The following is a 25,472-nucleotide window of genomic DNA, read 5'->3' on the forward strand; positions in this document are numbered from 1 at the left end:
AATCTATCAAAGCTATATTTATCTATCAGCTATCATATCTATCAATCATCTTTATCAACTTTGCCAACTATATCTTTCTATCATCTACCTACAATCTAATCTATCAAATATATATTTATCTATCATTATCTATCATATCTATCAATCATCTTTATCACCTTTTCATCCATCATATCTATCTATCTATCTATCTATCTATCTATCTATCTATCTATCTATCTTTCTTTCTATCTAATCCGAATTAGTCCTCTCTTATTTAGTAGAAAGTTTACTTAAAGAAGGTACTGTATGGATTCTTCTCTGTTAATCATACAATTTTCTACAGTTGAATTAGTAGAACCAGAACCCCTAGATAATATGGTTTCTTTTTGGCTTTTCTCTTTGAAGGAGTTTCTAAATCCTACACGTGTAAGTACTATAAACATGCCACTATATAAAGTGTTTTATGGAGCCTGAAGTAAGGGATTTGTTACCACTCGAATTAAAAACATACACACGTGTTATATGTATGTGTGTGTGTTTAGTTCATGAAAATGATATTAGAATAGATTCTCTTTGTAGATATTAAAGCTAAACTTTTCTTCAGCATTGAAATTCCATTCCTTTCACTCCAATACAATCACTGACATTAGTTTTATAATTTTATGTATGTGTGCATGTAGAGACATACAGGTAGTAATTTTTTGCAGGTGTGTTTTAAACATAAATGATATTAGACTGGACGCATTACTCTACACCATGGCTTTTTTTTCACTTAATAGGATGTCTTGGAGATCTTTGAGTCCATATAGATTTATCTTTTTCTTTTATGGTGTTATCCTGCATGGTACTTCATAGCACGGATATTTCATAACTTATGTAAGCATTCTCACACTATTGGATAGTCCCAATTTTTCACTATTATAGGCAATGTTGCAATGAAATACCTTCCATATGCTTCACTGTCCATGTTTCAAGTATTTCTCCAAGGCAGTTATGGAGATGTAGAACTGCCGAGTTCAAGTGTGCATCCTTTATCAGATTGCTTTCCCACACAACTGAACCAACTTACTTTCAGGATAGTGTGAGAAAATCAGTTTCTTTACCAAGTCACCAACAATGGATACTATCAAACCTTAAAATGTTGCTTATTTTAATCAAGTTAACTCGACTGTGTGGCTGGTTTAAGTTGCATTTCCCTGCACAAAGATGGTCAGGATCAGCAGGTCTTCTCTGTTGTGTTAGTTCAGGTCCTCTGAGGAGCAGAAACCAAGACTAGATTAGATTCAGGTCTCTGAATCTCTGGACTGTCCATGTGACAGCCAGACCCTGAGCCTCAGCAGACTTGCAACTCCTACCCTCTGGTTTATTAGATTTACCCCAGCCAGGGAGTAGGGAGGTGAAGAAGGTCAACCACCACACCAGGGAGCCAAGAGTGCCTACAACTGCAAGCAGGAGAATGGCATCCATCATCCATGTGGAATCTAAGCTCCCTCTTGATGTAGAGGGGGAGTGGACATCACCATCCCAGGGTCCACAGGATGGAGGAATAGAGTAAGGATTAGAGTGGACTTACTGATACTCTGCTATGGAACTATTGTGACTAGTCATGGAAGAAATTGTAGCTTTGATGTGGAGAAAGTGGCCATGGTAGCTGCTGAGGGCAGGGAGAGGGAAGAAGAGATGTGATGTGGGGGCATTTTCAGGACTTGGAGTTGTCCTGGGTGGTACTGCAGGGACAGATGCTGGACATTGTATGTCCTGCCATGGCCTGCTGGGTGGACGTGGGGAGAGTGTAAACTACAATGTAAACCATTATCCATGCGGTGCGGCAGTGCTCCAAAATGTATTCACCAAATGCAATGAATGTGCCACGATGATGAAAGAGGTTGTTAATGTGGGAGGAGTGGGGTGAGGGGGGTGGGGGTATGTGGGGACCTCTTATATTTTTTGAATGTAACATTAAAAAAAAAAAATGGAGACAGAGAGAGAAAAAAAGAAAGCAGACAATGGAGGGAGGGGGGAGAAATAAATAAATACATCTTAAAAAAATAAAACTCCAACATTAAAAACCCTCAAAAAATAAGCCTTTCTTGCTACTTTACTGGAATTGTAGTTGGTGCTGGGGCTTAAGATATATCTAGGGGATCTGAATCTCTGGACTGACAGTATGATAGCCAGGCCCTGAGCCTCAACAGACTTCAGCTCCTACACTCTGATTTATTGGACTTACCCCACTCAGCTAACATGGAGGTGAAGGTCAACCACCACACCAGGGAGCCAAGAGTGCCTACAACTGAAAGCAGGAGGATTGCATCCAGTATCCATGTGGAATCTAAGCCCCCTCTTGACATAGATGTGGAATGGACACAACCAAGCCAAGGTCCACAGGAAGGAGGAATACAGTAAGGATTAGAGTGGACTTAATGATATTCTATTCATGAACTATTGTGGTTAATAATCGAGAAAAGGTGGCATTGGTGTGGAAAAAGTGGCCATGATGACTGATGGGTACGGGGAATGGGAGGAGGAGATGAGATGTGGAGGCATTTTCGGGACTTGGACTTGTCCTGGGTGGTGCTGCAGGGACAATTGCCGGACATTGTATGTCCTCCCATGACCCACTGGATGGAACGTGGGAGAGTGTGGGCTATGGTGTGGACCACTGGCCATGGGGTGCAGCGATGCCCAGAGATGTACTCACCAAATGCAATGGATGTGTCATGATGATGGGGGAGAGTGTTACTGTGGGGGGAGTGGTGGGGTGGGGGCGGTGGGGGTGATTGGGGATCTCATATTTTTTTAATGTAATATTTTTTAAAAAAATGAATAAAAAAAACCCTCAAAAAAAAAAAGAGACGAGATTAGATGTGCAGATGATTCGTTAGGGAAAATGCTTGGAGGGTGGGAGAGGGGAGGGAGCTGAGAGTGGTGCAGGAGCAGGCAGAACCCAGTGCTGGTCTGATCGCTGTGAAGGCGAGGGGGAAGGAAGGAGGGCTGGGAAGATGGACGTGCCACCTGCAGCACCTTCTAGGAACATTCCAGCCAGACCCAACGGGGGTCCTGAGTCAGAGGAGGCCCCAGTCTTGCAAGAATGGATCATACTCGTAGCCCTCTCATGCTCAGCCACCGGCCTGAAGCAGTCCACGGGGTGTGACCTTGGGATGGACTTGGCCATGAGTTAGACCTTAGCCTTCGTGGAATAGGTCAATTACACTTTGCACAGCAGGAGAGCTGAGCAGCCCATGTTCATGACGAGCACATATGGTTGACCACTGGATTTCTTCTTTTAGGAGAGCGGTTGGAAAACTTTTTGGTAAAGGGACAGAGGCTTTGTAGGCCTATGGCAACGACTCCCCTCTGCCTTTGTCGTGGGAAAGCAGCCGTACAAATGAATGGACATGACTGTGTGCCAATGAATGTTCATTTACAAACACAGGTATTGGACCAGTACATGCTGTGGTTTCCTGAGCTCTGGTCTAGGAGATGCCTACTTATAGTTGCAATACCTGTTTCATGAAACTTTTGTAGAATTTGTCTATAAAACGATTTGGCCCTGTGACTTTCTTTGACAGTAGGCTCTGATTAACTTTCTAAACTATTCTGTCGTACCTGGTATATTTAAGTTTATTTAGTTTCGTACCAATATTGGTAATTCATTTTGATTTCAGAAACCCAACCAACTTATATATATTTCACATTTCTTACTATTGTTTTCCCGATCATGCCCTTATTTTTCAAAAGTTCTGTGTTTATCACCATCTTCATACCATTTTTTAAAGTTTAGATATGTTCTATTTTGGATAACCTACATGAGATTTCAAAAAATAAACCTCTACTCCAAACAAATCAAGATCATAATAAATGTATAGGACTCAAGACGATATCAAGGGAAGCGGATTTAGCTCAATGTGACGGCCCATGCGCAGCGCTGATGCACGCAAGGAGTGCCGCGCCACGCAGGGGTGTCCCCCACATAGGGGAGCCCCATGGGCAAGGAGTGCGCCCCGTAAGGAGAGCCGCCCCGTGCAAGAAAAGTGCAGCCTGCCCAGGGGTGGCGCCGCACACATGGAGAGCTGACACAGTAGGATAACGCAACAGAAAGAGACACAGATTCCCAGTGCTGCTGACAAGAATATAAGTGGACACAGAAGAACACACAACAAATGGACCCAGAGAGCAGACAACTGGAGGGGGGAGGGGGGGAGGGGGGGAGAGGGGAAGGCGGGGAAGGGACCAGGAATACATAAAAAATAAATCTTTAAAAAAAATGGTATCGATTCATTTATCTAAATGATATTTGGTGGGTGGGGAAAGCCATAGCAGACGATGATGACGTTTCCTCGATCTAAAGTTGTAGGTCAAATTTGTTAATATTTTTCTTTTTAAAATTATCCATAAATAAAATCATTACTAGAGTCAAAGCATCCCTAATGCTCTCTGGATTCAGATTTTGTTTTTTTCAATTTACTGGGGTTATTTATAGTGGCTAAGAGTTTAGAGTTTGGAGCCAGATGACCTGTATTCGAATCCTGACTCCCCCATTCGTTAGCTTTGTGAACCAGGGTAAATTAACTAACTGCTCTGCCTGAGGCCCTTGTTTATAAAATTCACGGAGTAGCAGCACCTCACAGCACAGTTGTAAGGATTAAAGTGAAGTTCAGACCTGTGCTGGACTTAGAACTGTGCCTGGCACACGAAAGTGCTGGCTGCTGTTAGCACCAATCCTGTTAGCACCACGTGCTGATGTCGTGACTTGGGCTGCGGCTCTGGCTGTGAAGGAGCAGCTCTTTAAGGCTTCATTTCCATGACCTTGTCTTGGGTTTTACATGACCTTGGATGTACGTTTGGTAGGATTCTTTCGTGAAGTTACTTTTCAGCAAATGATGGTTCATGACTACGTCGATGCCAGAGATCTCTGGGATTTCTGCTGCTTCAGTCCCAGACTTTGGCAGAGGCTGTTTCGAACTTGAAGGTGCCCCCCGCCCCCCACCCCACAGGCAGTCTTTGCCTCCACCCCTGGGCACTGCCCTTTCACAGCCTCCCAGACATCAGAACATTGGAGAACTTCCACAGTGGAAGAGATGTCTGCCAACCTCAGAGAAGGTGGTGAGAGCGGATGGGGGCAGGCTACGTGGCCCTGAATTTGCAGTAGAGGAAAGGAAAAAAACTACTCACAGGGCACTTCCTAATATTACCATTTCTATTGTATTTTAAGAAACAAGCATTTTATTGATCAACAAGTTTCTAATTTCCCCTTTAGGTTTTTTCCTTCAGATTTATAGATTTCTGCATTTATATTTCTTCATCATTCCTTCTATTCTTGGGAGGGGTGGTTAGTTTATATTCTTTAATTTTTTGAGCTGAAATCTCTGCCTTTCAAAAGTACTGCTATCCCGGTATATATTTTTTTGGTTTTCTAATGGTTTAAGGCTTTGAATTTTCCTCTGCATATTGAACAAATGGCATCCCATTTGTTTGTTTTATTCACTGTTCACAGTTTATTCTTTTCAGCATATCCCAATGCTCATAACACTAACTATATAGTTTTTAAAAACCCAGCTTTATTGAGATATAATTCATACAAAACACAATTCATCCATTTAAAGTGTGCAGTTCAGTTTTCTTAAGTATATCCACAGGGTTGTGCAATCATCTTCACAATTAATTTTAGAGTATTTTCATCTCTCCTAAAATAAACTCTATCCCCTCCCGCATCCAACCCTACACTCTCCTTAGCAATAAGCCACCACTGGTCTACTTTTTTTTTTACAGCTTTTCGTTGTGCTTTTATTCACCTTAGTTCATTAGAAACATACTTGTTTTAAAGACCCTGTAAATAAAGTGACGACCCTCTAATGTGGGATAGAAGTCATCCCTATCTGCTCTTTTTATTAAAGCATTATTTCTTATAGCGATCTTTTTAAAATTAATTTTTAATCAATTTATTGATACCTATTAATAAAGCATACCACCCATCCAAAGTGTACAATCCGTGGTGTTTGTTACAATCACACAGCTGTGTATTGATCATGTCAATCATTATAGGAGAATTTTCATCATACCAATAATAATAGTCATAATAACAAAAAAACCCCACAAAGATCTCTGTACCTTAATAATCGCCTCTTAACCTCTCCCTGCTTCCCCTGCTGTATGCAGCTGCTATCTCGTTTCCATCTAATTTATTTTGCACATTCCTATTTCGAGTGGCCATATCTTGCTCTGTTATTGGTCACACAGTAGTTTAGAAGAAGGTCAGCTAGAATGACACACACTGTCTAAACAGGACAGGCTGATTGCAAATTTACACCATGTGGTAAAAACAGACTTATTCACGGAGGAGGTGAGGAGGCTGCGGACCCTTTCCAGGGTGGGTACGAGGGCCACGGGGGCAAGACGGCGTCCCCCCATGACCAGAGCCACTTCTACTGTGAGACAGGTGGCTCACACATCTAAAGATGCAGGGGAAATGCTGACCGGCCGTGTAGACGGTCTAAATTGACATACCCGTCCTCGTCCTGTGATACTCCCATGAAAATAGTACATAGGAAACATTCCAATAGCAGAAAGTCAAGTCACTTATTATGGACTTGGGAAGAGGTTTCATTCTCGACATTAATATTTGTAAAGAGCTATGACTCCTTTTCTACACTTTCTTCACGATTGACAACCCTTGAAGAGTGGGGAAATCTTGGTGGTTGTTTCACCTAACAGTGTTATGTATACTTGAAAATGTGAGCACTGTTAGATGACACAGTTTAGTTGGGCGCTTCAACGATAAAACACATCATCTATAGATTTAAACCAAAAGGTAGAAGGGAGTCCATCTGAACTGTAGTGCTTGAGTTTTAGTTTCTGCCACTGTCCTAATGAAAGTTAAACAACGGCCTATTTATTTCCCAAATCAAGTGCTCATTTGAGTTCTCAGAGAAAATCCAAAATAAGAAATGCTCCTCTTTTAAAAGAAATTCTAAGGTGCTCAAGATTCTCGCAAAGCAGTTGTGTTTTTCTGCATCTAACTGTCTAGGGCACAAACCAAGGCGGCACTTGGTATCTTATCAAACTTCCTCGTGCTGCCCGAGTCCTGACTTGGTCTACCACCTGCTGGGAATCGGGACCATGGGATGGCAGCTCAGAGTCCAAGTTGTTTTTTGTTTTTAAAATATTTCTAAATTTATTTATCTCCCCCTCATTGTTTTACACCTCCTGTGTGCTCTCTGTGTCTGCTCGTCTTCTCTTTAGGAGGCACTGGGAACTGAACCTGGGACCTCCCATGTGGGAGAGAGGCGCTCAATCGCTTGAGCCACATCCGCTCCCTGCTTCGTTGTATCTCTCATTGTCCTTCCTTTGTGTCTCCTTGTTGCATAATCTTGTTGCATCAGCTCGCCACGCCTGCCCACCGTGCCAGCTTGCTGTCTTCTTCATCCTCTCCAGGAGGCAGCGGGAACTGAACACTGGACCTCCCGTGTGGTAGGCGGGAGCTCAGTAACTTAAGCCACACCCACTCTCCCCTCCCCAAGTTGTTATTATACATTCTCATGTACTCTGCTTTGTGCCAACTATTATGGCAAATTATTTTTTTTGGGGGGGGTTATGCTTGACAACCCCTCAGAAGTCCTCCCATGGAGATTTCTCTGGCTGAATGGATACCCTTCCCTAAAAAGTTGGCAGGTCCCATGAACCTAAAGAGAAGGCAGCGTATCTCTGAATGCCTTTATGTTTCTGCTCAAATTGCATGATCCTATTGGGGGGAAAATGTACTGTAATTACTCATGGGTTTAGTCTCATTCCATCCATCTTGTTACATATTTTTCATGTGGTTTGTTTTTTGTGTGAGTTACATTATTTTTCTTCCCTTTGTTGGGCCAATTGTGCTGCTTCTTTCCATTTCTTTTCTCTAATGGATAAAAAAAGGGACAATTTGATTTTATATCTATTTTCAAGTGGATACCTTTAATATTAAGCCATTAAAAACTTATTTATGAAGAATTTCAGGCTTATACCACATAAACAGAATGTTGTAATAATCTCCACATGCCCATTGCCTGGCTTCTGTAGCCATTAGCAATTACAACTCTTGTTTCATCTGTGCCTCCCTCCACTTTCTACCCTTCCACTTGATGGGGATGATTGTTTCTTAGGTAAAACACAAATTCATTCATAGGCAGAACAACTTTGACAAATGGATATAACTATGTACTCCACATTTCTATCAATAGATAGACTTTTCCCATCAGTCCAGAAAGTTCTCTTGGTCCCTTCCCAGCTAGTCTCCTCCAGAGGAAACCACGGTTACATTTTTGGGGGGAGGGGGGTACTGGGGCTGAGGATTGAACCCAGATCCTTGTGTGTGGGAAACCAGCGCTTAGCCACTGAACCACATTGGCTCCCCTGAGTTGTTTTTTTCTCTTGTTTCCTTGTTGTTTTTGTTTTTTAGGAAGCACTGGGGACTGAACCTGGGACCTCACATGTGGGAAGCAGGTGCTCAACTGCTTGCGCCACATCTGCTCCCTATATATAGGTTTTTTTAAAACCACAATTGATTAGTTTTCTCTGTAGCAGAACTTCATATGGATGGGAATATTTATATGACCATATCAAGCCTACGTTGTTTAGCATAATGTCTGTTAAACATATATGTTTAAAGTTATAATTTTGGTCAACAAGGCAAGTACTTTCCTGTCCTTTGACTTTTCTCCATTTCTTCCTTTCCCACTGCCCATTGATATCATCTTGGATTTTTGTTCCAAATGCTTGTTACTCTTTTCTCTGGACAAGCAACCCTTATTAGACTAATAATAAGGATTTGTCTTTTTTTCCCCCATTACTGTTGCTTTTTTAAAAAGCAGTAATCCACATACTGTAAAATTTACCCTTTTAAATATAAGATAAAGTGATTTTTCAGTAAGTTCCTAAAATTGTGCAACCATCACGACTATCTCATTCCAAAATGTTGTTACCATCCCACAAAGAAACTCTATATCCTTTCGCATTGACTCCACTTCCCCCTATCTTTTGCCCGGGCAACTGCTAATCTTTCGGTCTCCATGGATTTGCCTTCTCTAGACCTTTTGTAGAAATGGAATTGTACAATATTTGCTCTTTTGTGTCTGGCGTCTTTCACTTAGCATACTGTATTAGTCAGCCAAAGGGGTGCTAATGCAAGGTACCAGAAATCTGTTGGCGTTTATAAAGGGTATTTCTTTGGGGTAGAAACTTAGAGTTACAAGACCATAAAGTGTACGTTACTTCCCTCACCGAAGTCTGTTGCTGCATGTTGGAGCAAGATGGCTGCCAGTCTCTGCAAGGGTTCAGGCTTCCTCTCCCTGCTAAGGCTCCATGGCCCCAGCTCCGTCCCATATCAGCTGGAGGCTGGCATAAGGCTCATCTCTCCCCATGACTTATTTCTTTCTGGGCTTTCTCAGCTGTTCAGGGGTCTAGTCTCTTCAGCTGCAAACTATCAGGTGAATGGCTTGGCTCTCTCCCTGGGGCTCCAGTGTGCAAAACTAACTAAACTCTCTGTGTTCTCCTTCTCTGCGTATTTACTTCCCTGTCTTTGACTGAGCATCTGTTTGTATAGCCCCTGGGTGGGAGGTGGGGAGGGGAGCAGGGACTTAAACCTAGTTGCCCTAATGATGTGGTCAAATAAAAACCCTGATCTTGATTTAATAAAGTAAAAGTGAAACCTCTGAATCTAATACTTTCAGAGGAACAGACCAGTTTACAAACAATCCAATATCTATTTTTGGAATTCATAAATAATATCAGACTACTACACATACTGTTTTCCAGGTTCACCCATACTTGAGCATGAATCAGCACTTCGTTTCTTTTTATGCCTGAATAATATTCCATCGTGTGTATAAACCACATGTCTCTGAAACATGAGTCAATGAATTATTGTTGCCTAAGCCAACCCACTGAGTGGTATTTGTCATGGCAGCTGGGAAACTGAGGCAGGCTCTGTGAGACACCTGTTAACACCTTAGGGAGAGGAGAGTGGGTACTGCATCCATAAGAAAACAACAGTAGGACCTTAGGAAATACAAATTTGATGTTGAAAAACAAAATACCTCAATAGATGAGATAACAGAATAACAGAGCAGGTGAGCAGTAAGTTAGTGAGTTTGAAGATCAAGTCAAATTATTTTCCTAAAATGCAGAGAAGGTATGAAGCAGACCTTACATTTTTTTTTCTTTCATTTTTGGTTGTGGAGTGTGAAGAGGCGTACACTCCACCACCTTGTTTCTCTTCTTTTTCTTTCATTTAAACCAATCACATACAAGCATGTCCTCATGGCTGTAAAGTCTTTCCTTGAGAATTAAAAGCAAAATTCTAGGAGAATTACCCCTTACTGTGAATTATGGAAGCAAGGTTTCTTCTCTTTCATTCTAACTACATAATTTCAAAAAATAGTACAACTTAACAAAAATTTGTTGAGTGGCTTCTATATGTCAGACCCTGTGATAGGTTTTGAGGATACAATGGCGAATCAGACAGTCTTGCTCTTGAAGGGCCTCCCGGAGGGATCCAGCAGTTTGAGATGACAGTAAGAACGTTCTATCACTCAGTCTTCCAATAGTAATCATTCATATTTTTGTGGCAATCTACAGTTTACAGAGTGCTTTTTAATACAAGGAGCATTTTGGTTGATTCGCACTACACCCTGAGCTGTAGGTATTATTGCTGTTATTTTAAAATTATTATACCCTTTTGCTATGAGCAAACCATTGAGATAATTTTCCCAAAATGCAAATTATTACAGGTTATGTATAGATTATTAAACGTAATCTGTAAAGGTAATGGAAGTGGAATAACATGGAGACATAGTCATTGGATTCCAGATTTGAAATTGTTCCCGCCATCTTACTTCTCTGTGTCCGTGTCCGCTTGAAAAGTTTCGCAACCTTTTTGTGCTTAAGATTCATAATCTAAAATTGGGGAAGGGAGTGGTTAAAGTAATAATTTGCAATGCTTCTCTTCAAGTCTAACGTTTTATGAGCATACCTTAAATTGTTCTTCCATTTGTAGATTAAACATTTTGATAAGATCACTAGAGGATTTTAACAGTTTGATATTATTGATGAATCCCAAAAAGAAATATTGGATTATGTTTGTAAACTGATCTTCTCCTCTGGGCATATTAGATTTTATTGGATTCATAGGTCTACTTGATTAAGTAATTATGTAAGCCCTTGTGTCAGTAGGGCACTGAGTTGGGGTGGGGACTCAGATAAAAGGCATGACAAAGGACAGAGTTGAGGGGTTTTTGATGTTGGAGTTTGATGCTGAAGCCTTAAGCTGGAGCCCTCGGAAGTCAGCTCACAGAGGAAAGGGAAGCCAGCCCCAGGAAGAGAGGAACCCTAAACCCAGAGAGAAGCAAGACCCTGCTTGGGAGGAACCCAGGAAGCCTGTACCCTCGCAGATGTCGGCAGCCATCTTGCTCTAACACATGAAAATAGACTTTGGTGAGGGAAGTAACTTATGCTTTATGGCCTGGTATCTGTAAGCTTCTACCCCAAACAAATACCTTCTACAAAAACCACCAATTTCTGGTATTTTGCATCAGCACCCCTTTGGCTGACTAATGTAAGGATCTTAATTATATTATTAAAATTGTGATGACAGCCAGCTATTATTTTTGTGGTGGGACATACATAGCTTCTTTCATTTGCCATACTTAATTGCAATGATGCATTTGCTAGAAATATTTGCTATTCCTATTCCACATGGGATATTGATTGAAATCAGCGAATATGAAATATAGAGAGATGAATTTTGACAAAGCCACATTTTCTCCATCAGAGGAGCATGAAGAAGTCATATTTTGTCCTGACATGATAGCATCCAACAAGCAAACGACTACGTTTGTTTGATAGAGTTAAAGCTCAGAATGATGTGCCTCTTGTTATGCAGTCTCTCCTGAGGGACATTGCAGTTACATCCATTAGACAGCATCATCATAATCTGAAAACATTTTGTGTGCAGCTGCCATAATTTCATGATTAGGCTGCGGGACTGTTTGAGTATCTATTCCTTTTATGCATACATGAAACTATTTTCTCACCCAGCCAGAGATTATTCAGGTTATAATGCCAGTGATGGCAGTCCTGGGTTTTGGCATGGAAAGGAGATATTTCTAAATAGACAGCTGCAGGTGTCATCTATAAAAGCTCTAAAAAAGGTGAGCCCATCATAGGAGGTTGACTCTTGGACTTTGGTTTTGGGTCTATGTTTGCTCAGAAGTCAGCAGACCTCCTTAATTTGTCTTCACTACAGCAGGAAAAATAACACTTGCTTCATCTATGTCATGAGTCCGATGTGAAGACAAAATGCCATAATATATATAAAGCAATTAGAAAAATTAAAGCATTCTAAGTTGGTTTTGTCTTTATGGGAGATGAAAGAATACATATTTTCCCTTTCCCTTTTCCCTTTTCCTTTCCTCTTCTTTCTCTGTGTATTTTTCTTCTTTTTTGAACTTCTGGGGCAGAGCCAACGGTTAATCAAATGTTTGCTTTGTGCCTGGCACAGTTGGAGGAGCGTTACATAAACTCTTATTTAATGCCCCAAATAATCCACAAGATAATATTATTACCTTTAGTGTTGAAGGAGGAAATGGAGACCCAAAGATGTTAGGTAAGTTGTGCAAGCTCTGAATCTCTGCATGCAGGGAAGTTAGCCTTCCAGCCTGGTCTATGTGATTCCAAAGTCTGTGGTCTTTGATTGACCTTATTAAACAAAAAACCTTCCTTCGCTTATGTAAAGTGTCAGGAATTTTGAGCAGAGGTCTTAAAGGTTTTTTTTTTTTTTTTTAGTGTTGATAGAGAATTTTCCTCATGTGAAACCAACCATCATAAAGCCTGTCTGATAAAAAAACAAAAAGATCTGGTAGACAAAGCCACTTCATCTACCAACATACCCCATAGACAAAGATTAGAAGAATCTGCTCTTAAATTTTGACAGAGCTTGGAACATTTTAAATTTGAACTTTCATTCAAAGAAATGAGAGTCAGTTGCACACTTGTCCCTAAGATAAAGGCAATTCACAGATAACGGTGAATTCACTTAACTCTTGAGTTTAAAATGGGAATGGGTAAGACATCATTTATTCAGTCATGATTTTACTTACTGACTTTCACTAACTCAAACAAAAAGAGAATATATTGGACAGGAGCCGAGTAGGACACAGAGTAACAAGCAATATACAAGACCAGGTTGAAAAGGGGGAGCAGGATGTTGAGCTGAAAATAAAACAGACTTAAAAAGGGGGTGCAGAGCAAAGTTAATTGAGCTAAAATTGCATTAACGCAGGAGCAGCACCAAAAAAGATTTCTGCTCAAAGGGGTGAGCTGGGGGAGCAGCTAATATGGTTGCTGGGGGCAGAGGGAAGGCATGGGGGAAAGGGGAGGGATGAGGGAGATATGATTTATGGTGGACATTGAGCCACGAGAACAATGTGGCGGGCTCGAGGATGGTTTGGGCAGGATGTCCTTGAGACCCAGCCCATTTAAATAGCAACCAGGATGTTGGTGTCAGATTGTGGCCATTTGGTAAAAATCAGCACACTGTACTGGTGTCCGCCTGATTTCTTCTTTCTGGGTAGGTCTTTATCAGCATCACAAAAGGATCATTGGTATGTTAGCCTGGTTCGGTTAGGCTCTGTTTCTTCTTTGGAATCCACTGGATAAAATGGAAGCTCAAGAAAATCAAGATGGTTAGTGTAGCAGTTTGGTATTATTTATCAATTCCAAAAAGAGATATTGGATTATGTTTATAAACTGGTCTGCTCCTCCCAGGCATATTAGATTGTATTGGATTCAGAGGTTTCACTTTACTTGATTAAATAATAATTTAGGCTTTGATTGGGCTACATCAGTAGGATGTTGAGTCCCTGTCCCCTTGGTGGGCAGGTACTCACGGAGAAACCACACTTCAGAGAAGGGGGGTTGGAGTTTTAATGCTGGAGCCCAGGAAGTAAGGACACAGAGGAGCAGAGAAAAGGCTTGATTAGAAATGACAGAGGCCTTGGGAAGAGAGACAAGCTGTTTGCCTGATATTCCACAGCTGGCACTGTGGAGAGCGCAGAGCAGCTGAATCCGGAGTGAGGTAAGCCCTGGGAAGAGAGGAACTCAGGAAGCCTGAACCCTGGCAGATGTCAGCAGCCATCTTGCTCCAAAACATGGCAATAGATTTTGGTGAGGGAAGTAACTTATTCTTTATTGCCTGGTAACTGTAAGCTTCTACCCCAAATAAATATGCATTATAAAAGCCAACATATTTCTGGTACTTTGCATTGGTGCCCCTTTTGGCTTACTGGTACAGTTAGTAAAATCATTGCTCATTCCACCAGTTTCACAAGGGCCACAGGAGCTCTTGACCAGGGTGTTTAGGTATGGATAGCGTCCCACCATTTTTCCTTCTTTGCATCATGTGACCAAGATGAAGAGTCCTGGGAGAGAGGTCCGATTAGACCAACTTGGGCCATGGGCTTGGCCATGCAAGGAATGTTCTTCATGAAGTAACCTGTGCTGGGTCCTGTGGATGCATTTGATTGGAAATTAGGAATTCCATCAAGTCTGTTCACTGTGGAGCATGTTTATTGTTTTATTCTTCAAAAGCAAGTTGGGGGGAGTAGGTGTGGTTCCGTGGTTGAGCGCCTATTTCCCATGTACAACATCCCAGGTCAATCCCCGGTACCTTCTAAAACAACAACAACAACAACAACAACAACAATGAAACAGTCGTTGGGAGCAGATGTAGCTCAGTGGTTGAGCGCCTCTTTCCCATGTATTAGCCCTTGGGTTCAATCCCCAGTACCTCCTAAAACAACAACAACAAAAAATAGTCATTGGGAGCAGATATAGCTCAGTGGTTGAGTGTCTGCCTCTCACTTATGAGGCCACAGGTTCAATACCTGATGCCTCCTAAAAAAAGCAAAATAGCAACTCTAGTGGTCTCTGTGGGAGGAATGACTTCTAAGCAGATTTTCCTCCCCCAACCCCCACACCTCCCAAGGAAAGGTAACAGTAAAGGTCTGCGTTTTTTTTTTTTTAACTTTTTATTTTGAAATAAGTCTAGAGCCTCAAGCAGTTACAAAACAATACTGATAGCTCTCATGTACCTTTCATCCCATTTCCCTCAGTGATAACATTTTACATAACCATAGTACATTACTAAAATAAGGAAATTGATAACCACTATTAACTGAACTACAGACCTTATTTTGACTTTGTAAATTTTTGTATACATGCTACAATAGAATTTTTATGTGAACGAGAGAATTTAAATAGTTTTGTAGCCTATTGTGTAAACTGATTTTTTTTTACTTATATGTATAAGAGGATTATTTTTTCATGTCAATTTTTTCTTGTTGTTTCCATAACATAACCTAATGTCTACATTATATTTCATCCATAAAGTTTCAAAATTTATTTGTTAAAAACCTTATTAAGGGAGTTTAAGGAAACAATGTTTCAATGTTATTAAAAAAATTCCATGATGAACATTTCTGTACATAAGGTTTTCTAAGGTTTGAGTTGTTAGATGCTGAATTAGTAGAGATGGCTGACTCTCACCTTTCCCCAAACTGGAGAAATTATAGAAGGAAAATAAAAGATCCAGAAGAAACTTTGGGGGAGTGGCTATGGCCTGAAGCCTCAGGAGGTGTGCCTGCAGGTGATTCAATAGCCACATTGCATGGACCCCTGCAAATAAGATCTCCTCAGGGTGCTCCTTCAGTCAAGGTGTGGCCCACCTCAGTCAGGATGGGTCTTATCCTTCTACTGGACTCTTCATAAACAGAAGGAAATTCAGACAAAGAGAGAGAGCCCCAGGGAGCAGGAAGCTGAAGACATAGCCATGAAACTTAAAAAAAATGAAAGACTCTAAAAGAAACAGAAAAGTTGAATCAAATTGAGAGAGTAAAATAAGATGGTGGAAAGATGTCCAGATACATCATTAATTACAATAACTACAAATGGATTAAATTTACTGGGTAAACAGAAGGAATTTTCAAATTTGATTTTTAAAAATCCAGATATATGCCTTTTTTAGAAAAATATTTATTTATTTATCTCTGCCCCACCCCCCCATCCTCTCCTCCTGCTCTACTGTTTTTGCTGTCTGTATTGTCTTCTCTTCTCATTTTTTCTCCTCTAGGATTCACCAGGATTCAATCCTGGGGACCTCTGATGTGGAGAGAGGTTCCCTGTCAATTGCGCCACCTCACTTCCTGGTTTCTGCTGTGCTTCACCTTGACTCTCCCCTTGTCTGTCTTTTGATGCGTCATCATCTTGCTGTGTGACTCACTTGCGCCGGGCACTGGCTTACCATGCAGGCACCCATGAGGGCACTGGCTTGCTGTGTGGGCATGCTTTCTTGTCTTCTTTTTCACCAGGAGGCCCCAGGGATTGAACCAGGACCTCCCATATGGTAAGCGGAAGCTCTATCACTTGAGCCACATCTGCTTCCCCAGATATATGCTTTTCATAAGGTCATACCTAAAGCATAAAGACATACAAACAGAAAATAAAAGGATGGAAAAATAAGGCAAATATTACCAAACGATACATAAGATAATATATATCTAATATAATATATTAACTATATTAATTTAAGATAATACATACTTTTCAACAAAAACCATTATCAGTAATAGAGAAAGTCAATATGTAAGGTTAAAGTTTCAATTCACCAAGAAGTTTAACAATTCTAAACATGTATGCGTCAAATCAAACTGTCAAAATATAAAAAGCAAAAATTGAGAGAATTATAGGGGCAGGCATAATTATCAGAAAGGAAGAAATAACTATCATTATTTCAGATGATATATTCTTTTATATAGAAACCAAAAGAGAACCTTCAGACCAATCACTAGAAATAAGAGAAGTGATCAATAAGATGACTAGACACAAATTTAGGATACAAAAGTCAATTTCATTTAAAATCACTAGCAAAGAAGGACTGGTTAAAAAGGCACCATTTACAATAACATCAGAGAAAATCAAGAATCTAAAAATAAAATGTGGAAAGACTTCTTTGGGGAAAATCATAAAACTTTATTAAGAGGTATTAAAGAATTTCTAAATAGAGATATTCAATATTCATGCATAAGAAGACTTACTATTTCCAAGGGGTCAGTTCTCCCCAAATTGTTCCATAGATTCAAAGCAAGTCCAATCAAAATCCCAAGAAGGTTTTCCATGACACTTGACAAACTGACTCTTACATTTACTTGGACAAGTAAAGGGCTAAGAGTACCTAGAACACTTCCAAAGAAGAGAAGGGAAGAAAGTGTCTTGTCCCACCACATAGTAGGTCTTATTATGAATCTATCATAATTAAGGAATTGTGGTCCTGACATAGAAATAAACAGATTGACCAACAAAATAGTTTGGAAAGCCCATAAAATGCCCCATACATGAATTAAAGTTTGGTGTATGTCCGAGGTGGCATGCTAGAGCAAACCTATCAATATTTTCCTTTATGGATTCTGCTTAGAAAAGCCCTCCTTTCCCTCAAGTTTACGTTATATTTCTTCTGCTATTTTAATAATTATTTTTTGCATTAAGACTACACTGATTTTGTTTGTTTATGCTTTGAAGTATAGAGTCAACTTTATTATTTCAAAATGTTTCATTTTTTTCCAATGTATTATTTCTAAATAATTTGTTGCATCAGTCCTTCCCCCACTGCATTGAAATGCCACTTTCGTCATATACGTAAGTATTAAATAGACCTAATCCTGTTTTAAGCTCGTTATTCAGTTGCATTAACGAGCTGTCTATTACCAACCGCATCAATCTTAGTTTTATAATGCTTAACAATAACTTGAAGGGAAACTCTTCTCTTCATACTTCTTTTCAAATATATCTAGGCTATGTTCATGTGGGTGATTCCTCTAGAAGGCCTCAATTTAGATCTAATTTTGAAACTATGATTACTTTCAAAAATATTAAAATTTCCGAACCTGTAACCTTCTATATTCTTTTAGGTCCTTTATCTATCTATCTGTCTGTCTATCTATCTATCTATCTATCTATCTATCTATCTATCTATCTATCTATCTATCTATCTGTCTGTCTGTCTGTCTGTCTGTCTGTCTGTCTGTCTGTCTGTCTGTCTGTCTGTCTATCTAACTATCATCTATCATCATCTGTCTATCTTTTGCCCATTCTTCTCACACATAAAAGACACATTTTATATTTTTGGCTTTTTTTCAGCTGGATTTTTTTTTCAGTTATGTTATTCTGAACTATAGATGAGGCACTAGGAAAGCTCTTTTTTCCCTTGAGATTTTGCCATTTTGAAATGAAGTCAAATTGCTCTCCAGGAAGGCTGTAACAATTTATGCTCTAACCAGCAGTGCTCAAGAGTGCTTATTTCTTGCACCATTCCCACCATAAATATTATTTATGCCTGGATGTGTGCCGTCTTTAAAATTTGTAGTTCTTTGATCACCAGTGGAGTTGAATTTTTAAAAAGTCACATTTACCGGCCTCCAGCATTTTGTCTTCTCTAAATCTTTTGCTAATTTTTCTATTCAAATGTTCTATTTTAAAAATGGATTTTGAAGAGCTCTTTATGTACTGGGAATATTAGCTCTTTGCCTGTGGTAGACAGCATTTTGCAGGCTCTCCTTTCTCAAGGCCGTGTTTTGGCTCTAAGACTTGGCACGTAAGATTGTTACAGTGCTACCCACCTTTTCCACCAGCTCGTGGTGTGTTCTCGTTAGCACCAGGGGGTGGTTGGCGCTTCCTCTCGTTGTGAAAGTCACCCTTGCCGTCTCCTGGAAAAAGTGCTGATGGCTTTTGAGAGAGTTATTTCGTGCTTTCTCTTTGTAAACAACACTTATCTGAGAGCAGAAATTACTCTCTGAGGCATGCTGTCAATACCTGAACAAACTGCATAAACTCAGTTCAAAAAAATATTTGGCTAATTGATTTTATTTTGGTGGTTCTGTGGTTCCAACCAGTCATTTAATGAGCATGTAGCTTCAAAGAGCTCCAGACTCTGCTACCAACTCTTTCTATTCTCTAGCTTTGAATATACCTTATGAAGAAGGGACATTTAAAAATTTCCTGTTTTATTAAATGTACCTTAGGATCTAATATTTTAATTGTAGGAAAAGATGTAATCAAATCTCAGACTCAAATCATGTAGGGCAGAAAGTGCGTTTTTGTCTTATAAAGTGATGCCAACACACAAATGTGGGATATATATATGGGCACAATAGTCGATGTCTTCAAATAATTGATCCAAGGCTCCTAGATTTTCAGAGTGCCCACACTTATGAAGACTACCAGTCTTTCAATAAGGAGGCTTTTTAGATCATAAAGTAATGATGGCCCAACGGTTCTTCAACCATATTAAACTAGTCTACATATTGCACATAGGGAAAACTTACTTGTTTGCTTGCTTGTTTTAATTTTTCTTTGTCTTTTTTTTAAAGATTTATTTTTATTTCTTTCTTCCCCCACTCCCCATTTCCCCCATTGCCTGCTCTCTGTGGCCATTCTCTGAGTGTTCTTCTGTCTCTGCTTGTATTCTCAATAGGCGGCTCCGGGAACCGATCCTGAGACCTTCCAGAGTGGGACAGAGGCGATTACTCTCTTGCGCCATCTCTGCTCCCTGTTCTGCTACGTCTTATTTTCTCTCCTGTGTATCTTGTTGCATCATCTTGCTGCTCCAGCTGTCCGTGCCAGCTGGCACTCCTGCGCAGGGTGGCTTTCCCACGTGGGGCAGCATTCCCACACAGGGCGGCACTCCTGCTGGGGGCCACATTCCCACGTGGGCCAGCACTCTGCACGGGCCAGCTTCCTCTGTGTGCCGTTTGCCCTCACCAGGAGGCCCTGGGCATTGAACCCTGGTCCTCCTATATGGTAGACAGGAGCCCAATTGGCTGAGCCACATCCGTTTCCCTTTCTTTGTCTTTTCAGGGAAGATTGTCATGTACCTTCTTTTAAAAACTCAGATTTTAGGTACAGTTGTAAATACGTTTACTGTTGTGTAGGAATTTAAAATACTTTTGAAATTCCATAGCAAAACATAGATGGATTTCAAATTTTAAGATTTACTGCCCTACTGAAAAGGGGGAAATTAGCCAGAGTGGACATCATTAGAACATATCAACCTTTAAAAATAAAATTGTAGCTAAAGTAAATTAAAAGACTTTAAAATCATTTTGAAACTGTTGAGGTTAAATATTTTCGGCGACAGTTCTATTCCATATATGTTCACAATCTGGCCAAGCATCTAAGCAAAATGAGTCCTTTATGGAAACATTCTTCAATTTTATTGTCAGATCATATCATTGCATTAAGACAGTTAATTGGAGTGGATGTACAATTTGCATTTAAGTTTTTACCTATGAATTGTGTTAGGTGAAATATTCTGCATCCCTGATAAACTATTTGTGTTAATTTTTCAATCTTTGAATTTAAACATTGTGTAACTTACCCCTCGATTTTATCTTGAATCTGGAAAGGCCCAGAAGGATTTAGTATTGAGTTCAGCTTAGTGCAATATAAGTATTATGCATATATCATTAGGTATCCAACTTTAAAAACTGACTCACTGAAATTAAGGTTGAACCACATACATTGCTGCTTTTGTATTTAAAAAATGGCTGAGTATTAACATTTTCATATCATCATTCTCTTGTGAGGTACTTGGCAAGGAAAACTTGTGATGACTAGAGGTGTTTACTGTTTCCCCTTATCTTAAGCTTTATGTTTTAAAGTATTTTTTTTTTCATTGCTAGAGTAATAGAGGCACATTTCCCAAAAATACGGGAAAATTTTAGAGGCTCTTTGTTATTTCCCACAGATTTATTTTTATGCTACATTTTGTCTCTCCAACTAGATCTCAGTCGTCCAAGGCAGGTACGTTTTTGTCTACTTCTTCGCGATTGTTCATTTCATCTAAACCTAACACGGACCACAGTCTTGCCAGCAGCAGGTATCCAGTAAATATTTGCGGATGATGCTGATTACAGTGTGATGTAATATGCTCAAGGTAACAAACTCTTGTCAATAAAATTGGGTTCCAGGTTAGGGTGACCTTTTTTGTTTCTCTAAATATTTTTTTTTCACGTAGGTGAAGTGACCCACGAAAGCATTCTTGTTTCTGATATCCCTTTAATCTGTTTTTCTACACTCCGCATTTCAGAAGGGTTTTAAACACACGCACGCACAGACATGCCTCCTGTGCTGTTTGGCTGTTTTTGTTGAAATTGTGCCCCTTTGCACTCCTGTGTCGTGGAATATCCCCTGTCTACACAAAACGTCCTTCTAAGGACTGTTTGTTTCATGGAGTCAATCAACATCGCTTTAACTTCCCCTCTGTGTATAGAAGTTAGGCTCCAGTATGAAATATCATGGTATGTGCTTTTAACATTGGCATTTAAAGAACAATAGTAGCTATCATTTATTAAGCACCTACTAATGCTGGGAACCGTTCTGAGTCAATTACAATGATCTCATTTTATCCTCACGTAATCCTTTACACATAAGAAAACTGAGACTTAAAGAATCTGTGTGTTTAATTACAATCACAGACCAGTAAAGCAGCCAAGACTAGATTAAAACCAGGTTTGTTTGTTTGTTTCAATTACTAATCACAGTAGTTCATGAATAGAATATCAGTCAGTCCACTCTAATCCATACTCTATTCCTCCATCCTGTGGACCCTAGAATGGCCATGTCCACTCCACATCTACATCAAGAGGGAGCTTAGATTCCACATGGATGCTGGATGCAATCCTCCTGCTTTCAGTTGTAGGCACTCTTGGCTCCCTGGTGTGGTGGTTGACCTTCTTCACCTCCATGTTAGCTGAGTGGGGTAAGTCCAATAAACCAGAGTGTAGGAGCTGCAAGTCTGTTGAGGCCCAGGGCAAGAGGTGCTGGGAATTGCAACACCGCTTTATGAATGGAAGTTTATAGGATAAACATGAAAACAAAAAGGGGGTGTTGCTTGCTGATTCTCAGGCATGGCACCCCTGGCTGGCCAGAGCTTGCAAGGCTGTCATGCTGTTCTGCCCCTTGAGCTTCCCTTAACTCTAGGGTGGCCATCTCCAGGGATAGGGTTTCAGCTTGTCTATGCGCATCCATACATCTAAACCATTTTTGGATTTAAAACCTGGCTTGGGAGTGGGTGGCTGAGCACCTACTTTCCATGTATGCAGTCCCAGGTGCAATTCCCCATTTTTTGGCCCAATGATGTAAGTCTCATAGCCCTTGATCTCATTGAACTTCTCCTGGCTCACAAGTACCTGGACATTCAGGTTTTTGGACTGGACTCTGAGGTGACCGCTGGGAGAAGGTCCATTGCCCAGCTGCTGCCAAAGTCGGGGATCTAGGTCCTGAGAGGAGTAGTACATCAAGGCAGATGTCTTCCCAGATAGCACTCCAACTTAGAGTGCAAACCTCAAGTAAACTTTAAAAAAATGCATATGGGAAAGCGGACTTGGCCCAATGGATAGGGCATCCGCTTACTGCATGGGAGGTCCATGGTTCAAACCCAGGGCCTCCTTGACCCGTGTGGAGCTGGCCCATGCGCAGTGCTGATGTGTGCAAGGAGTGCCATGCCATGCAGGGGAGCCCTATGTGCAAAAAGTGCGCCCTGTAAGGAGAGCCGCCCAGCGCGAAAGAAAGTGCAGCCTGCTCAAGAATGGTGCCACACACACGGAGAGCTGACACAACAACAAGATGACACAACAAAAAGAAACACAGATACCCAGTGCCGCTGATAAGGATGAAGCAGTCACAGAAGAACACACAGCGAATGGACACAGAGAGCAGACAATGGGGCGGGGGGGGGGGGGGGAGGGGAGAGAAGGGGAGAGAAATAAATAAAAAGTAAATATTAAGAAAAAAAGCATAGGAACAGATATGGGATATACACATCACCTTACCAAAAAGTTAAGAGCAGATCATTTAAAGCAAATTAAGGAGGCAAAAGCTGTAGATACAAAAGGAACTTTTTAAGTATAGCTTGTCTATACAATAAAACATTACTAATGAGATGTGCTTGTGTGAAGGACTTAACTTTATCTAATATAAAGAGAATAAAGGAACTGCTAGTACTTACCTAGATGTAAAATGCCCAGCTTGTTACAGGTGTACCTGTGTCATCATCGGTTTAGCAATTCTGGATTTAAACAGTGTCAAAGAAACCTGAGCAAACATCGGCTTTATCCACACTTCTGGTAGATGAGATTAGTGTATCAAATTCTATGGAAAAATGTAAAATTTCCAATAGATTCCATAGTACTGTATAACTGGCAAGCTTGGTGAAATTATTGTAGGTGAGGCAGGGTTAAACGGGCACAATTTGTGTTTCTAAACTCAGAACTCGTTACCCAGTGACTTTATTTTTCCATCTTCTTTATGATTTTGTTACACATTAGTACTCCAGTAAGAGTTTTTTTTTTTTGAGTCCAGTATACTTTATTTATTTTAAAGATTTATTTATTTATTTCTCTCCCCTTCTCCCTCCACCCCATTTGTCTGTTCTCTGTGTCTATTTGCTGCGTTGTCTTCTTTGTCTGCTTCTGTTATTGTCAGCGGCACAGGAATCTGTTTCTTTTTGTTGCTTCATCTTGTTGTGCCAGCTCTCCGTGTGTGCGGCACCATTTCTGGGCAGGCTGCACTATCTTTCACGCTGGGTGGCTCTCCTTACGGGGTGCACTCCTTGCGTGTGGGGCTCCCCTACGCAGGGACACCCCTGCGTGGCAGGGCACTCCTTGTGCACATCAGCACTGCACATGGGCCAGCTCCACATGGGTCAAGGAGGCCTGGGGTTTGAACCGTGGACCTCCCATGTGGTAGGCGGACGCCCTAACCACTGGGCCAGGTCCGCCGCCCCAGTATACTTTATTGATGGTACATGACAAGGTGGGGTCCCCTTCTCCAGGGGGTCCGGGATGGAAGCTGTGGAGGATGGAGGTGCTCAGTGTTGGGGGATCAAGTTGGGGTCAGGACTCCCTAGCAGCTGCCCCTCTTCCTCTGGGGCTGGTGGTCCAGGGACTCTTACTCCTTGGAGGCCACGTGCATCATGAGGCCCACCACCCTGTTGCTGTAGCCAAATTCATTGTCGTACCAGGTGATGAGCTTGACAGAGTGGCCGTTGAGAGCAATGCCAGCCCCAGTATCAAAGGTGGAAGAGCAGGTGTCACTGTTAAAGTTGCAGGAGACAACCTGTCCTCAGTGTAGCCCTTCAGGGGACCATCTGACGCCTGCTTCACTACCTTCTTGATGTCATCGTATTTGGCAGCCTTCTCCAGACGGCAAGTCAGATCCACAACAGACATGTTGGGGGTGGGGACGCAGAAGGCCATGCCAGCGAGCTTCCCATTCAGCTCTGGAATGACCTTGCCCACCGCCTTGGCAATGCCGGTAGACACAGGGACGATGTTCTGGGCAGCCCCACGGCCGTCACGCCACAGCTTCCTGGAGGGGCCATCCACAGTCTTCTGGGTGGCAGTGATGGCGTGGACAGTGGTCATGAGTCCCTCCACGATGCCGAAGTTATCATGGATGACCTTGGCCAGGGAGGCCAGGTAGTTGGTGGTGCAGGAAGCATTGCTGACGATCTTCAGGGAGTTGTCCTACTTCTCATGGTTCACGCCCATCACAAACATGGGGGCATCGGCCGAAGGGGCAGAGATGATGACTCTCTTGGCGCCACCTTTCAAGTGAGCCCCGACCTTCTCCGAGGTCATGAAGACACCAGTGGACTCCACAACATGTTCAGCAGCAGCATCACCCCAGTTGATGTTGGTGGGATCGCGCTCTTGGAAGATAGTGATGGGATGCCCATTGATGACAAGCTTCCCATTCTCAGCCTTGACAGTGCCCTTGAACTTGCCATGGGTGGAATCATCCTGGAACATGTAGACCATGTAGTTGAGGTCAATGAAGGGGTCATTGATGGCAACAACCTGCACTTTGCCAGAGCACACAGCAGCCCTGGTGACCAGGCGCCCAGTATGGCCAAATCCGTTTACTCCAATCTTCACCATCTTGTCTCAGGGATGCGGCTGGCCCTGTGCGAAGAGCTGAGGCTGTCTGTCGAATGGGAAGGAACAGAGAGCCCACCGGTAAGAGTTTTGACTGCCCTTGTCTCCCTGCTAGAATGAGTCGCCGGTCAAATTATTTCGCCTTTGAAGCCCCAGCTTTCCTCATGTGCAAAACATCATTCATGAGATGAGAATTCAAAGAAAAATAAAATAAAATTCAGCCCCCGGCCCATGGCAAGCATTCAGTAAGAGGTAACGATTACAGAATTATTGTGGGGTGCAGAGAAGGTGCTTAATAAATGGGAGCTATGATCAGCAGGAATGAACATTGACGAGTTTGTGAAAATTATAAAAAGGGCAATATTTAAGACGTAAGATTTAGTCATAAGGTTGTGTTTGTGGCCATGAGGGTTTTGTTTGTTGAGTTTGACAAATTTATTGCTATTTTAGAAAAAGACCTATTTTCGT

General features: G+C 41.4%; 1 pseudogene; it reads right to left on the reverse strand.

Annotated features, from left to right (window-relative positions):
• Positions 1–24,015: 24,015 nt before the first annotated feature.
• Positions 24,016–25,063, reverse strand: LOC101414505 (glyceraldehyde-3-phosphate dehydrogenase pseudogene; annotated as a pseudogene).
• Between the last annotated feature and the right edge of the window lie 409 nt (positions 25,064–25,472).

The sequence above is a fragment of the Dasypus novemcinctus genome, chromosome 28 (genome assembly GCF_030445035.2).
Source record: "Dasypus novemcinctus isolate mDasNov1 chromosome 28, mDasNov1.1.hap2, whole genome shotgun sequence".
Classification (NCBI taxonomy): domain Eukaryota; kingdom Metazoa; phylum Chordata; class Mammalia; order Cingulata; family Dasypodidae; genus Dasypus; species Dasypus novemcinctus.